A 13,351-nucleotide genomic window follows, 5' to 3' on the forward strand; every position below is an offset into this window, starting at 1 on the left:
ATCACTGAGCCATCTGGGAAGCCCCCAAAGGATATTAAGCATAATTAAAGTATCAACCTTAGGAAGGCCAGAAAAACATGTCACCATTCACTCGTGGGACATTTACTGACCCTCTATGGTGTTTCAGGCCAAGATGGGGTAGGAGTCTGTCTGGAAATACAGGCCTGGATTGTGTCCCTCCCCTTGGAAGGGGACAAGGGGGCAGAGGGAACCTGGCAGGGGGGCAGCGGGGACATGGGGAACTGGACAAACTTCGTTTGGCCGGTCCACTGCTATTTGCCAGGTCACTAGGGACGCAATGGAACCAGACAGCCTCCGCTCTCAGGAAGCTTCCAGAGGAAGTGAGGGAGGCAGATATTCATCAAATAGCCACCCAGAGATATAATTACTCACTGCGATAGGGTTCAGAGGAGGAAGCGCTGGGTGCTAGGAAGGCACATCGTGAGGGATCTTGATCTAGTGGCGGTGGGAGGGTCAGAGATGTCTCTGAGGACCTGATGGGGTTTTAATAAGAGGTGAAGGGGTGCAGAAAGAGGGCCTGGGTGGAAGAAACCGTGTGCGCAAAGCCCGAGGTGGGAGGGGGACGGCCGCTCCCGAGTGCAGAGTGTCTGGAACCCGCTGGCGGGAGAGATGGGCTGTGTTCCGTGGTTGGGGGCAGGGCAGAGCCCAGATGGGCCGGTGGACCCTGCTTGGGGGCCAGTGAAGGGCCTGAGGGGAGGGGCGGTGGGGGTAGTCGTCTCATCCTGGGCATGAACTCTGAAGGGGCAGAGCGGGCACAAGGGTGGTTGGTGTAAGGGCAGTGGCCTTGGGGATGCAGACGGGGAGAGATGTGAGAGCTGGACGGAAGGTAAATAACTTGGTATTGGATTTGCCCTCGGCTGGGAGTGGCAGGAGGAATCCTAATGTGAGTAGCTCTGTGAGCAAGGAAGTTCTGATTAAAGTGGACTTAAGGAGGAGGCAATGGAAACCCACTCCAGTACTCTTGCCTGGAAAATCCCATGGACGGAGGAGCCTGGTGGGCTGTGGTCCATGGGGTCGCGAAGAGTCGGACACGACTAAGTGACTTCACTTTCACTTTTCACTTTCATGCATTGGAGAAGGAAATGGCAACCCACTCCAGTGTTCTTGCCTGGAGAATCCCAGGGACGGGGGAGCCTGGTGGGCTGCCGTCTATGGGGTCACACAGAGTCTGACATGACTGAAGCAACTTAGCAGCAGCAGCAGCAAGGGGCCTGGAGCAGGTGGAGAGGATCTTCGCCGGGCTAGGAAACGGGTTGCAGCGTCCCTGGTGGAGAGAGGAGGGAAAGACAGTCTCTGCGGATGAACCCAAGGAGCAAATCGTATGTGCTTGCTTGGCAGGCTTGTGAAATGAGACTAACGTTTGCTGACTACTGGCGGTTGGCCTGGCCCTATTCCAAAGACTTTACCTTCACCACCTCATTTAATCCCTATACCTGCCCTACAAGATCGGAGCTATTCTCACTCCCATTTTATAGATGAGAACACTGAGGCACAAAGAGGCTCTGCTACCAGGCGTGAACTCCAGCCAGGCTGACTCCAGAGCTGCCTTGGGGCCATGGTGTCAAACTGCTCTTGTAGTTTGGGGTGACTAGAGCCTGGAAAAGTTGGAGAGGTAAGAGGGACAAGGCCGAGACTGGAGAGATGGGCTGGGACCAAACCCTGAAGGGCTGCCTGTGTTCAGCTGGGGAATCTGCATTTACTTAGCAGAATAGGTAGCATGTTCTTAGGGTGAGGATGTTGAGATCAGATGTGGTCTTTTGAAAGTCACTCTAGGACCACAGGGCGAGAAAAGCCAGAGAGGATCGGGAGACAGGTAGGGGAGAGGCCACTGGAACAGTGGAGGGCAGGAGCTCTAAGGCTTAGGCAGGGGTGGACCCCAACCAGACAGTTCGAGGTTCCATTCAACAGGGTGGCTGCCAGTCAGGATGTGAGGGGAGAGCAATCAAACTTGAGGGACTGAATGATGCTGATTATTTTATTCATGCAGGGAGCACACTTTTATTGAGCACCTACCAAGTGCCAGGTCCTGAGCAAAGTGCTGAGGACACGGGTGGGATTGCTGGTCTGAAGAAGCCAGGAAGAGAGAGGTGGGAAATGATAAAAGAGGAGAAGGAGGGGGAGGCGATGATGAGTGTGGCTGGGGGTGCTCTGCGTGAGAGGGTCGGGGGTAGCCATGTGGCAATGTCCAATGGGGCTCTGGAGAGCTCGTTCAGGACTCTGGAGAGAGGTTGAATTTGAGATACATGGCTTGGAAAATCAAATCTTGAGCGCTGCCTTGTATCCCTCCCTCGGAAGAGAAGACGTCATGTGGTTTATTGCCAGCTTTTTGTTTACTTGTACTCAAAGATTTAATAACAAAATCAAAGTTGTGTGTGTGGGGGGGAACAGTTCCCAAAAATTATCAAATTGTACACTTAAAATGGTTAGATTTTTATGATATATAAATTAGAGCTCAATAAAGTTTAAACATATAGTTATGGTTGGAGGGGAGAGTCTCAAATTTTTTAGGAAGTCAGGAAACCTGGATAGGAAGAACATTCCACACAGAGGGCAGGAGTGAAGTCCGGTGCAGCTGGACCTAGGTAAAGCGGTGTGCCTGAATCCGGGCCACTTGGGAGGGAAGGGGAGCTGGCGCCTCTCTGAAGCCAGCTGTACTGATCACATCGCTGAGCACTGACCCCCTGCAGGTGCTACAGAAGTCTTTCATCCTAGATGGAATCAATCCTAGATGGAATCAACCAATCATCCTAGATGGAATCAGACAACCCCCGAAGGAAAGATGCCATCAGCATTCTATAGATTGGGAAACTGAGGTTCAGAGAGGTTAAGCCAGTTACCCAAAGTCACACTGCCTTGATTAAAGGGGTAGAATCAGTCCTTTGGCCACCTGATGCGAAGAACTGCTGCTGCTGCTAAGTCACTTCAGTCGTGTCCGACTCTGTGTGACTCACTGGAAAAGACCCTGATGCTGGGAAAGATTGAAGGCAGGAGGAGAAGGGGGCGACAGAGGATGAGACGGTTGGATGGCATCACCTACTCAATGGACATGAGTTTGAGTAAACTCCGGGAGTTGGTGATGGACAGGGAGGCCTGGCGTGCTGCAGTCCAAGGGGTAGCAAAGAGTTGGACACGACTGAACGACTGAACCGAACTGAACTGAATCAGTCCAGTCTGGATCTGTCAGCTCCAAAGTCTGACTCTTAACGAACACTCTAGATCCAGTTTTGCCCCCCTGCAACAAACATCCCTATCCAAGCAGAGGCAGGACACCGTGGAGGCGAGGGGCCGAGAGGCGGGCGCTACAATGGCCCCACCTGCTGGCCACACGTGGAACTTGACTGGCTCCTTCTCAGCACAATTCTCTTTTTCTGCCCCTCTTTCTCAGCAGTTTCCTCCCAACCGTCCTGGGATGCTAGTGGGCAGGGATTCTGGGCTGGCTCCAGTTAACCATGAGGAACTCAGAGCTCAGAGAGGGGAAGTGACTTCTCCAAGATGTCGCCGAGAAGTAGAGGAGGACCACAGATTCGAATCCATGGCCGTGAGATGCCCTTCACATCCCAGCGGCCCTTCTCTCCACCCCCGTGTGGCCTTAGCTCCCAGAGTGTCCCCCGGAGGGTGCCTAGGCCAATCCCCTCTCTTTCTGGTTCACAGATGGGAATCTAGCCAGGTAGTGACCCGGCCTGCCCAGGTTTGTCCCTGAGGGACGATGCCTTGCCGAGGTCACCCCAGAGTCTGCGTGGGGTTTTCTAGGCAGAAGCCCCTCCACCTTGGGAAATGGATGGCCCTTCCTCCTTCCCCAAGCCCTCAGATCTTCTGGTCTCAGGTTCAGGAAGGAGGAAAGGGAGAGAAAGAAGGGAGGGTGGGTAAAGGTGGCCAGCGGGGTGGGGGGGCGGGCAGTGAGCTAGGAGGGGAGGCTGAGACAGGGGCCCGGCAGAAGGCAGAGCCAGGCCAGGGTGAGGGCTAAAGACAGCAAGGGCCCTAAGCTGAGCTACCGCTGTTGAGGGACAGCCATGAGGTAGCTGCTTTGGGGGGACATCACCCTAACCCTCTCGATGACCCTGAGAGGTGAGAAGGATGACTTACCCCTCATTTACCCTGAGAAGCAGCAGTATCGGGGGGCTGGAGTGGCGCGCCCTGCCCGAGGTTATGCACAAGTGAGTCTGACTCGGGAATCTGAACACAGGAAGCGTGGCTCTGGGAGAAGGGGATTGATGGAAAGCAGATGGGCTATCCAGACGTCAGGCTGGGAGCAGGGGGCAAATGGTCTTGTTGCTGGAGGAGGGGTCTTGTTACCCTGCGTCTGAATGCGTGACAGGGAGGGAGAGTGGCTGAGAGACGCCTGTCACACCTCGGCGACGGCCCTGGAGCGTGCGCTGTCTGACTGGCTGAGCAAGGGGGGTTTGGTGAGGGGCCTGAAAGGCCACATCCCTGGGCCGACTCCTCATCATCCTTCCCAGCTCAGCTTAAAAGTCGCCTCCTCAGGCTTCCTTAGTGGCCCAGGGGTTAAGAATCCACCTGCTGATGCAGGGGACACGGGTTCGATCCCTGGTCCAGGAAGATCCCGCGTGCCACAGGGCAGCTATGCACGTGCACCACAACTGCTGAGCCAGTGCTCTGGAGCCCGAGTACTGCAGATATTGAGGCCCACGCACTCCAGGGCCCTGCTCTGCAGCAAGAGAAGCCTCCACAATGAGAAGCCTGGGCACCACAACTAGAGAGGAACCCCTCCTTGCTGAAACTAGAGAAAGCCTGGGCACAGCGGCGAAGACCCAGCACAGCCAAAATAAATAATGTTTTTAATTTTTAAAAAAGTCACCTCCTCTGGGAAGCCCTCCTGCACTGCTAAAATGACATCAGATCCCCATGTTATACACTTGCAATATTTCTCCTGTTGAGCACTCATCCTGGGCTTTAGTGGTTCAGTTCAGTCATTCAGTCTTGTCTGACGCCTTCCAACCCCATGGACTGCAGCACACCAGGGTTCCCTGTCCATCACCAACTCCTGGAGTCTACTCAAACTCATGTCGGTTGAGTCGGTGATGCCATCCAACTATCTCATCCTCTGTCATCCCCTTCTTCCACCTTCAATCTTTTCCAACATCAGGGTCTTTTCAAATGAGTCAGTTCTTCGCATCAGGTGGCCAAAGTATTGGAGTTTCAGCTTCAACATCAGTCCTTCCAATAAATATTCAGGACTGATTTCCTTTAAGATGGACTGATTGGATCTCCTTGCATTCCAAGGAACTCTCAAGAGTCTTCTCCAACACCACAGCTCAAAAGCATCAATTCTTCAGCGCTCAGCTTTCTTTATAGTTCAACTCTCACATCCATACGTGACTACTGGAAAAACCATAGCCTTGACTAGATGGACCTTTGTTGGCAAAGTAATGTCTCTGCTTTTTAATATGCTGTCTAGGTTGGTCATAACATTTATATTTAACTCGTTATATTTAAATCAGTAAATACAAATCTGCCTCTGACCCAGTGGGGATTGGTAATGGGCAGGCACCAAAACTCTAGATAAAACTAGACATGTGGGACAGATGGCAGAGAGACCCACTGGCCTTGAATACTCAGTGTCTCCTGAGCTCCAGGCTGTGGGTTTTACTGAGACAATGGAGGGTGGTGGTTAATCCTCGAGTGGGTTCATTGGAGTTTTATCAAGCCAGCTTCCACGGGGTCTGCTTCATATCCATCTTTCCACCCTCTTCTCCAGCCTGTGAGAGACAAGATAATTGTCTTGACTCCTGCTGTTTCTCCAGCATTTTACACAAAACCTCACATATGGTCCTGGGATCAGGTAAACACTTGCTGAAAAAGTGAGTGACTGAAAGAAGCTCGTGGGTTTGGGCGCAGGCTGGGGAGGCCAGGTTTATTGTGAGGATGTGTGGCAAGGAGACCCAAGCTGCACTGGCGCCACATGGTGGCAGGGAGCCGCCAGGACACTTACAGTCCCCTCTGCAACGGCCTCTCCTGGAGTGGCATGGGGCGGGGCGCATCTGGAGGCCCTGAGACAGCACCTCTGCGCTGGACTGGCTTCCCTGAAAGGATGCTGGGAAGGAAAGCCTGGAGAAGACAAGAGGCGGGTCCCCCTTCGCCCCCCACCCCAGATGGCTGGGCCCCTCTTTGCCCACCCCCTTCCTGGGGAAACTGAGGAGGTTCAGCAGTCCATCCTGGGGCCATGGGCCAGGCTACCCCACCAGCACCTGGCCAGGTACTGTTCTTGAGACTGTCACCCGCAGCATCCCTGGGAACAGCGGCAATAGAAATAGAACACTCCCCCCAGCCTGCACTCCCATATCTGATTGGGAAGGAATGCTTAGGGAGAAAATGACTGTGGGGAGAAGGCAGTGGATGGAGTCATACAGATGCCACTGTAAACTGTAAGAGGCACATGAGCCTCAGCCGCCTCATCTGGAAAGGAGGATACTGACAGCATCTATTTCAGAGTTTTCAGCGCAATTACATAGGGTCTGGAGCACAGTTCAGTAAGCGATGCCACTACTGATACCAAATAATGAAGAGTCATCCTCTCGTCTGCCCCTGCCAAGATGAACACTTAATCTTCATCGCACTTCTGTGTGCCAGGTGTATGCTTCACACTTCACCAGCATTAATCCCTTAATCCTCATACAAGGCTGTGCCTATTTTGTCACAAAGAAGAGGCGTCTCGGGCACAGTGGGGCATACAGCTGGTATAAGGGGTGGAGCTGGGATTTGAACCCAGACAGTCTGGCCACAGAGCGGGTGTCCCTAACCATGCTGCCACATACTTGTGTTATCTGGGCAGCAGCCTCTTTCCCTTTGCTGTGTCATGAGGAAGGGTCAGCATCTTAGACTCGCTGCAGTTGGTTCAGCTCAGCATTTTCTGATCACTCACAGGGGCCAGGCCCTGTGCTGCGATCGAATGGGAGGCCACAGAGACTTCCCTGATGGTCCAGAGGCTAAGACTCCACGCTCCCAATACAAGGGGCCCCAGGTTTGATCCCTGGTCAGGGAACTAGATCCCACACGCCACGACTTACAGAGTTTACCTGCCAGGGCTGAAGATCACGCACGCTGCGAGTAAGACTGGGTGCAGACAAATAAGTAAATATTAAAAAAGAGGAGGAGGCCACGGAGAGCTCTCAGTCTGTCTGTCCGTCTCTCAGTGAGACAGACACACGACACTCCACACTAGCAAGTGGTGGGTTCGACGATAGTGCTTCTACAAGGCACAGAGGAGGGAAAGACACATCTGAGGACAGATCTGACTGAAAGCTGGATGACTGGCTCAAAGAGAATGAACGGAAGGTGAACAGGGTCTTGAAGGATGAATAGGAGTTGGTTCGGCCGAGGAGGAGAAAGAACACTCCCGCGAGAGAGAAGAGCATGTGCAAAGGCAAGGGGGCATGAAACCCCATGGGAGGCTCAGAGCAGAAAGCAGGCGGTAAAACCGGAGCATAAAGACCGGGAGGGGTGGTGTGAGGAAGTTTACAGGAAGCAGGGTTCTTGGCTCTGCAGCTAATGGCAGTCCTTACCGGGCAAGGTTGAAAAACCAGCTGTGTGGACTTGGGCAAGCTCCTTTACTTCTCTGAGCCTCTACTTCATTTTTTATAAATTGGGATACAATAAAAAACGTCCCCATAGGATTCTGTGTGTGTGTGTGTGTGCATGCGCGCACGCACGCACATGCCCGCGCATGCCCACACATGCTCTGTGGCTTAGTCGTGCCCGACTCTGCAACCCCGTGGACTGTAGCCCACCAGGCTCTTCTGTCCGTGGGGCTTCCCAGGTAAGAATACTGAAGTGGGTTGCCATTTTCCGACGCAGGGATTGAACTCGCATCTCCTGGATGTCCTGCACTGACTGGCAGGCGGATTCTTCACCACTGAACCACCTGGGAAGTTCCCCATAGGATTGCAGTGAGAGTGAAATGAAGTAACATCTGTTAGGTACCTGAAACAAAGTGCTCAATAGATGTGAGTAGTTGTTATTGTTACAATGAGTATGTATAAAACACATATTTAAAAAAAAAAAAAGAGCAACAAGCAAATCTTCTTAGAAATGGAATCCCAGAAGAGAGGAAGGAACTCAGTGGATCAGACATAATGAATAAACAAAGCTGAATTATTTACAGTTTTTCTCCCCCAAACTTCAAGGCAAAGTTCACAGTTTTGTGTTAAACTCCCAGGAGCATCCAAAACCAGGGAATATGGGAAGAAAGCCAGTGTCTCCAATAACCCTGGAGTTTTGTTTCAAAACATTTATAGAGTTATGTGTCAATCTGTGCAGTTTATCTTTTTAACTTTTTCTTGAAGTATAATAAACACACACAAGAGAGCACAAATCCAAAGCGTACAGCTCAATGCATAGATGCAAAATAACCATACCAGCATAGCCTAAGCCCAGACGAAGAAACAAACATGGTGCATGACCAGCACCCCAGCCTAGAATCTTCTTTCTCACCCTTCCCAGTCACTGCCTCTCCCGGCAGGTGGTTACCACTGGGTAATTCTTTAGTTATCCACGTGGAAAGCACCGGTATCCCCTATGTATTCTTTTCCTGTCTTAAGGAAGTACCACAAACTTGGTGCTTTAAAAAACAGTTTATTCTCTCATAGTTCTGGAGGCCAGAAGTCCAAAATCAAGGTGTTGGCAGAGTCGATTCCTTCTGAAGATTCTTTGTGGTGAGGGCCCCATTCCATGCCCCTCTCCTAGCTTCTGGTGACTTCTGGCAGAACCCTTGTCCCTGGGAAGGTGACTGATCTCCAGTCTCTGTTGCCTCCACAAGGCCTTTTTCTCTGTGCCTTTCTGAGTCCTGTTTTGTTTTACAAGAACATTCTTACTGGATTGAAGCACCATCCCCTCCCCCACCCCCCGCCTCCAATCCAGTCTGGGGCTTCCCTGGTAGCTCAGCTGGTAAAGAATCCACCTGCAATGAAGGAGATCCTGGTTCGATTCCTGGTTCAGAAAGTTCCCCTGGAGAAGGGATAGGCTAACCACTCCAGTATTCTTGGGCTTCCCAGGTGGCTCAGCCTGTAAAGAATCCGCCTGCAATGCGGGAGACCTGGGTTTGATTTCTGGGTTGGGAAGATCCCCTGGAGAAGGGAAAGGCTACCCACTCCAGTATTCTGGCCTGGAAAATCCCATGAACAGAGGAGCCTGGCGGGCTACAGTCCATGGGGTTGCAGAGAGTCGGACACAACTGAGCCACTAAAAACAACACAGCACACAGCAATCCAGTGTGATCTCATCTCTGTCCTTATTTAAATTATATCTGCAAAGACCCAAATAAGGTCACATTCTGAGGTTTCCGGTGGGCATGAGCTTAGCGGGGAGATGCTAGTCAGCCCTCTACACCCTACAAGCCTGCAAGCCCCAGCACTCTTGTTCCCCAGAACCTAGCCCAGGGCCTGGCCATCTAAGAGCTGCTCACGAAACGCTGGCTGAACAGATGAATAAACAATACAGCTTCACATCAGAGGCACCAGCACTGCACGCCTGACACGTGGTGGGTGGTCAGTAATTGATCGATGAGCAAATGAGATCTGAACATGGGCTGGGAATGAACACAGGGGGTAGAAATGACAATAGGCGCTATTCACTGGGCACTTAGTGCTCCCTGGTTTCTGTGCCTGGCTCTGCTTAATCTCATTTTACACATAAGGAGAGAGACCGCACGTCCCCGTTTACATGGGACGGTCCCAGTTTGCAGTATTGTCCCAGCACAGTGCGTGTTTCTTTCTCAGTCTCCTCTGATGCCACAGATAAGGCCGCTGAGGCTCTCAAAGGTCCTGAGGGATTAAATTCAGTACCTGATTTGCACACTCACTCAAAGGCTCTGAAGCCCTTGCCCGCAACTGCTGGTAGCGGTGGGGTGTGGATTAGGAGGGGCTTCCTAGGTGGCTCAGGGGTAAAGAATCCACCTGCCAATGCAAGAGACGCAAAAGACGTGAGTTCAAGTCCTAGGTTGGGAAGATCACCTGGAGGAGGAAATGGCAACCCACTCCAGTATTCTTGCCTGGAAAATTCCAAGGACAGAGGAGCCTAGCGGGCTACAGTTCCTAAGGTCACAAAGAGTCAGACATGACTAAGCGACGAAATACACACACGCCCACATGTGGATTAGGAGAGGTTGCTTGGCAGAGATAAGCTGATGTCATTCAGCCATCTCTAAAGAGAGGTCACAGGGTGAACAGGTGTCCTCCTGGGACTGCAGGGCCAGCTCCTGCCCTGCTCCTGTTCAGTGATCATGGGGAGAAGAGGTGGCCGGTGGGAAAGAAGGGAGAACCTGGAGGATCCCTTTGGAGGACACGGACAGACTTCCCAGATGGAGGACGGAAAGAGAGGCTTCCCCCTAGCCAGGCAATCTTGCAGGAGAAAGGTCTCTACAGGAGAAAGCTCCCCACCCCCGCCCCCCGCCCAGGGAACACTGCCCACCTCTCCCTGCTGCCCAGGAAAAGCAAGCCTGCAGAAAAGACTGGAAAAGCTTGTGAACATTGGTAGGAGGTGAAATCTCCATCTTTCTTCCCAAACTCCTCCTCCTCCAGACTCCCCATCTTGGTCCACGAACCCCACCCACACAGACAGGCTACCTCATTGGCAGGGGCCAATGCAAAATGAAAATGCAGAGCCTCTTGCTTAAAAATTATTAATACCCTCAGGACTATGGCAGCAGGGCATTGAACCAGTCCCAGGCCCTTGTGAGTATGGACTGTGCCCGTCACAAGCCAGTGAAGTTGACCCTGCAGCCACCCATCACCCGGGCTGGAGCCCAATTGTCCTTAGTCTCTCCCCTCCCAACCCCCATCCGATCAACTCAAGTTCACCAAAAGGCTGCCCCTTCTTATCCCAAATGCCATCCCTCTGATCCAAGCAGCACTTTTCACCCATTCAAGCAGCTCCAAGTCTCACCTGCTGTGGACCCATGCTCCCCTCTGTAGCCATAGACAGCTCCCTGAAGACCAGTGTGACCCTAACACCTCCCTGCCTCACACCTTCAGTGGTGTCTGCTGTGAACTGAGTTGGTGGCATGGTGGTAAAGAATCTGCCTGCTAATGCGGGAGACACAAAAGATGTGGGTTCGATCCCTAGGTTGGGAAGATCTCCTGGAAGAGGAGATACCCACTCCAGTATTCTTGCCTGGGAAATCCCATGGACGGAGGAGACTGGTGGGCTACAGTGCATGGGGTCACACAGAGTGGGACATGACTGAGCGACTAACATACACAGACACACGTGAACTGAATTGTGAGCCCTCTCTGCCCCCCGGTTTCATGTGTTAAAGCTCTAACCCCCCAATGTGACTGTATTTGAAAATAGGACCTTTAGGAGGTAACACAGATTAAATGAGGTCATAAGGGTGAGTCCCCTGATCCAACAGAGACAAGGGAGACGTTGCCTCTGCCCTTTCCCCACCACAAGCACAGAGAAAAGGCCATGTGAAGACCAGGGAGATGCTGGCTGCCTCCAATCCAGGGAGAGAGCCTCACCTGACACTGATCAGTGCTATCTTGATCTTGGACTTGGGCCTCCAGAGCTGGAAGCAAACCAGTTTCTATTGTTTAAGGTACTGAGTCTGGGGTGTCTTGTAATGGCATTCTGGGCCGATACAGCTCCCTTCTGTCTGAGCTCAGGCCATGGTCTCTGTGGCCCTGCGTGGACAGGACCCACCTCTCCAGGTCATCTTCTCCTTTTGAATATTTATTTTTATCTGTTTGGCCACATCTGAGTCTTGGCTGCAGCACTCAGGATCTTGGATCTTCATTGTGGCATACGGGATCTCAAGTTTCGGAGTGTGGGATCTAGTTCCCTGCCCAGGGATCGAACCCCAGCTCCCTGCACGGGGAGCTGGGTGTCTTAGCCACTGAACCACCAGGGAAGTCTCCAGACCACCTTCCTTCCTGTCTCTGGGACTCCACGAGCTCTCTCTCCCCTGGGTCTTCCAACAGGCTCCTCCTCTGCTGCAAACAGCCTTCTCCACCTCTGCGTCTGGCCAACCCCTGCTCTACTTTCAGTCCAGCTTAGAAGAGAATTATCTCTGACCTCCCCAACCCGTGAGCAGCAGGGGAGGACCCCTCTTCCCTGCCCCTATAGCCCCTTCCATGCTCCCCCTCTTGTCAGCAAGACTCACTCATGCCACTGCATATTTTGGGCCTCTCCTGCCTGCCATCATAGTTGAGGACCTCCATGAGTGCAGAACTTACTCTGTTTAGCTCTCTGTCCAAAGCGTCTGCGAGTCTCTTGTCCTTCATGGCTACACAGGAAGTTCGAGGCCAAAGAAGAGGGCTTGGAGGAGCCGGGCTGAGGTTGTAAGGAGAGAATTTGGTTAACCTTTCACTCCCAGGGAGAATTTCAATTAGAGACGCTTGGAATTTACTTACTGACTTACTCACTCAGTCAACAAACATTCATTGCTCTCCCAGTTAGGGCTGGGCCCTGGGCCAGGAGCTCAGATGCTGCGGGAAGTCACCTGGGTCCCTACTAGGAGAACCACAGACCTGAGTCATCCTGTTGTACTGAAAGGGGATCTTCCGGGTAAGTAGCGGGAGAGAGAGGACTCAGAGGTCAGACAGCTGAGATATAAATGCAGGCTTTGTCCCTCATTTGCTGGGGACGCTGGGTAACACACACATACCCCGCACCCCATCTTTTAGATCTTGAAAGTGGTCCTGACACCCAACTGTGTGGATTAGTGATTCTCAGACTCTTTGGTCTTAGGAGCATTGTCAAGGACCCTACAGACCTTTTGTTTATGTGGATTATTTCTTTTTAGTATCTGCCATATTGAAAATGGGACTTGCCTGGTGGCTCAGTGGTAAAGAATCTGCCTGCCAAGCAGGAGATTCAGTTTCAGTCTCTGGGCTGGGAAAATCCCTTGGAGAAAGAAATGGCAACCCACCCCAGTATTCTTGCCTGGGAAATTCCAAGGACAGAGGATCCTGGCGGGCTACAGTCTACGGGGTTGCAAAAGAGTCGGACTTGACTTAGTGACTAAACAACAACAACAATATTGAAAATGAAAATTGAGAAATGCTTAAAACCCAGGAATACCCAAACACACATGCCATTTCCCATCAGAGCAACAGCACAGTCAGGCCCCCAGACCTGCGCTCAAGGAGAAGAACAAGAACCAAATCCCTGGCTCCCAACTCTGATTTTATGAGAAGCAGACAAAGACCTTTAAAATAAATAGTTTTTAAAACTGGCATTACAGATGGGCAATATGGCAGAAGCAGTTGGCAAACTATGAAAATATTTCACCTCCGGTGGATCAATAGCAGCCACCCCAAGCCCCGTGGATGCCCTGAGCACCCTGGCAGCCTCAGCCCACCCCAGAGACCCTCCC

At 52.1% G+C, this 13,351-nt stretch overlaps 1 long non-coding RNA gene across 1 annotated transcript; it reads right to left on the minus strand.

Moving 5' to 3' along the window:
- Positions 1-8,608: 8,608 nt before the first annotated feature.
- Positions 8,609-12,341, minus strand: LOC129538331 (uncharacterized). The gene is made up of 3 exons (XR_008682202.1): positions 12,210-12,341; positions 8,936-9,054; positions 8,609-8,821 (listed from the first exon to the last, which is right to left on the minus strand). It is a non-coding gene; the product is annotated as an uncharacterized LOC129538331 (long non-coding RNA).
- Between the last annotated feature and the right edge of the window lie 1,010 nt (positions 12,342-13,351).

This window comes from Moschus berezovskii, chromosome 2, assembly GCF_049115385.1.
Source record: "Moschus berezovskii isolate FMDL1 chromosome 2, NW_MosBer_1.0, whole genome shotgun sequence".
Lineage (NCBI taxonomy): Eukaryota > Metazoa > Chordata > Mammalia > Artiodactyla > Moschidae > Moschus > Moschus berezovskii.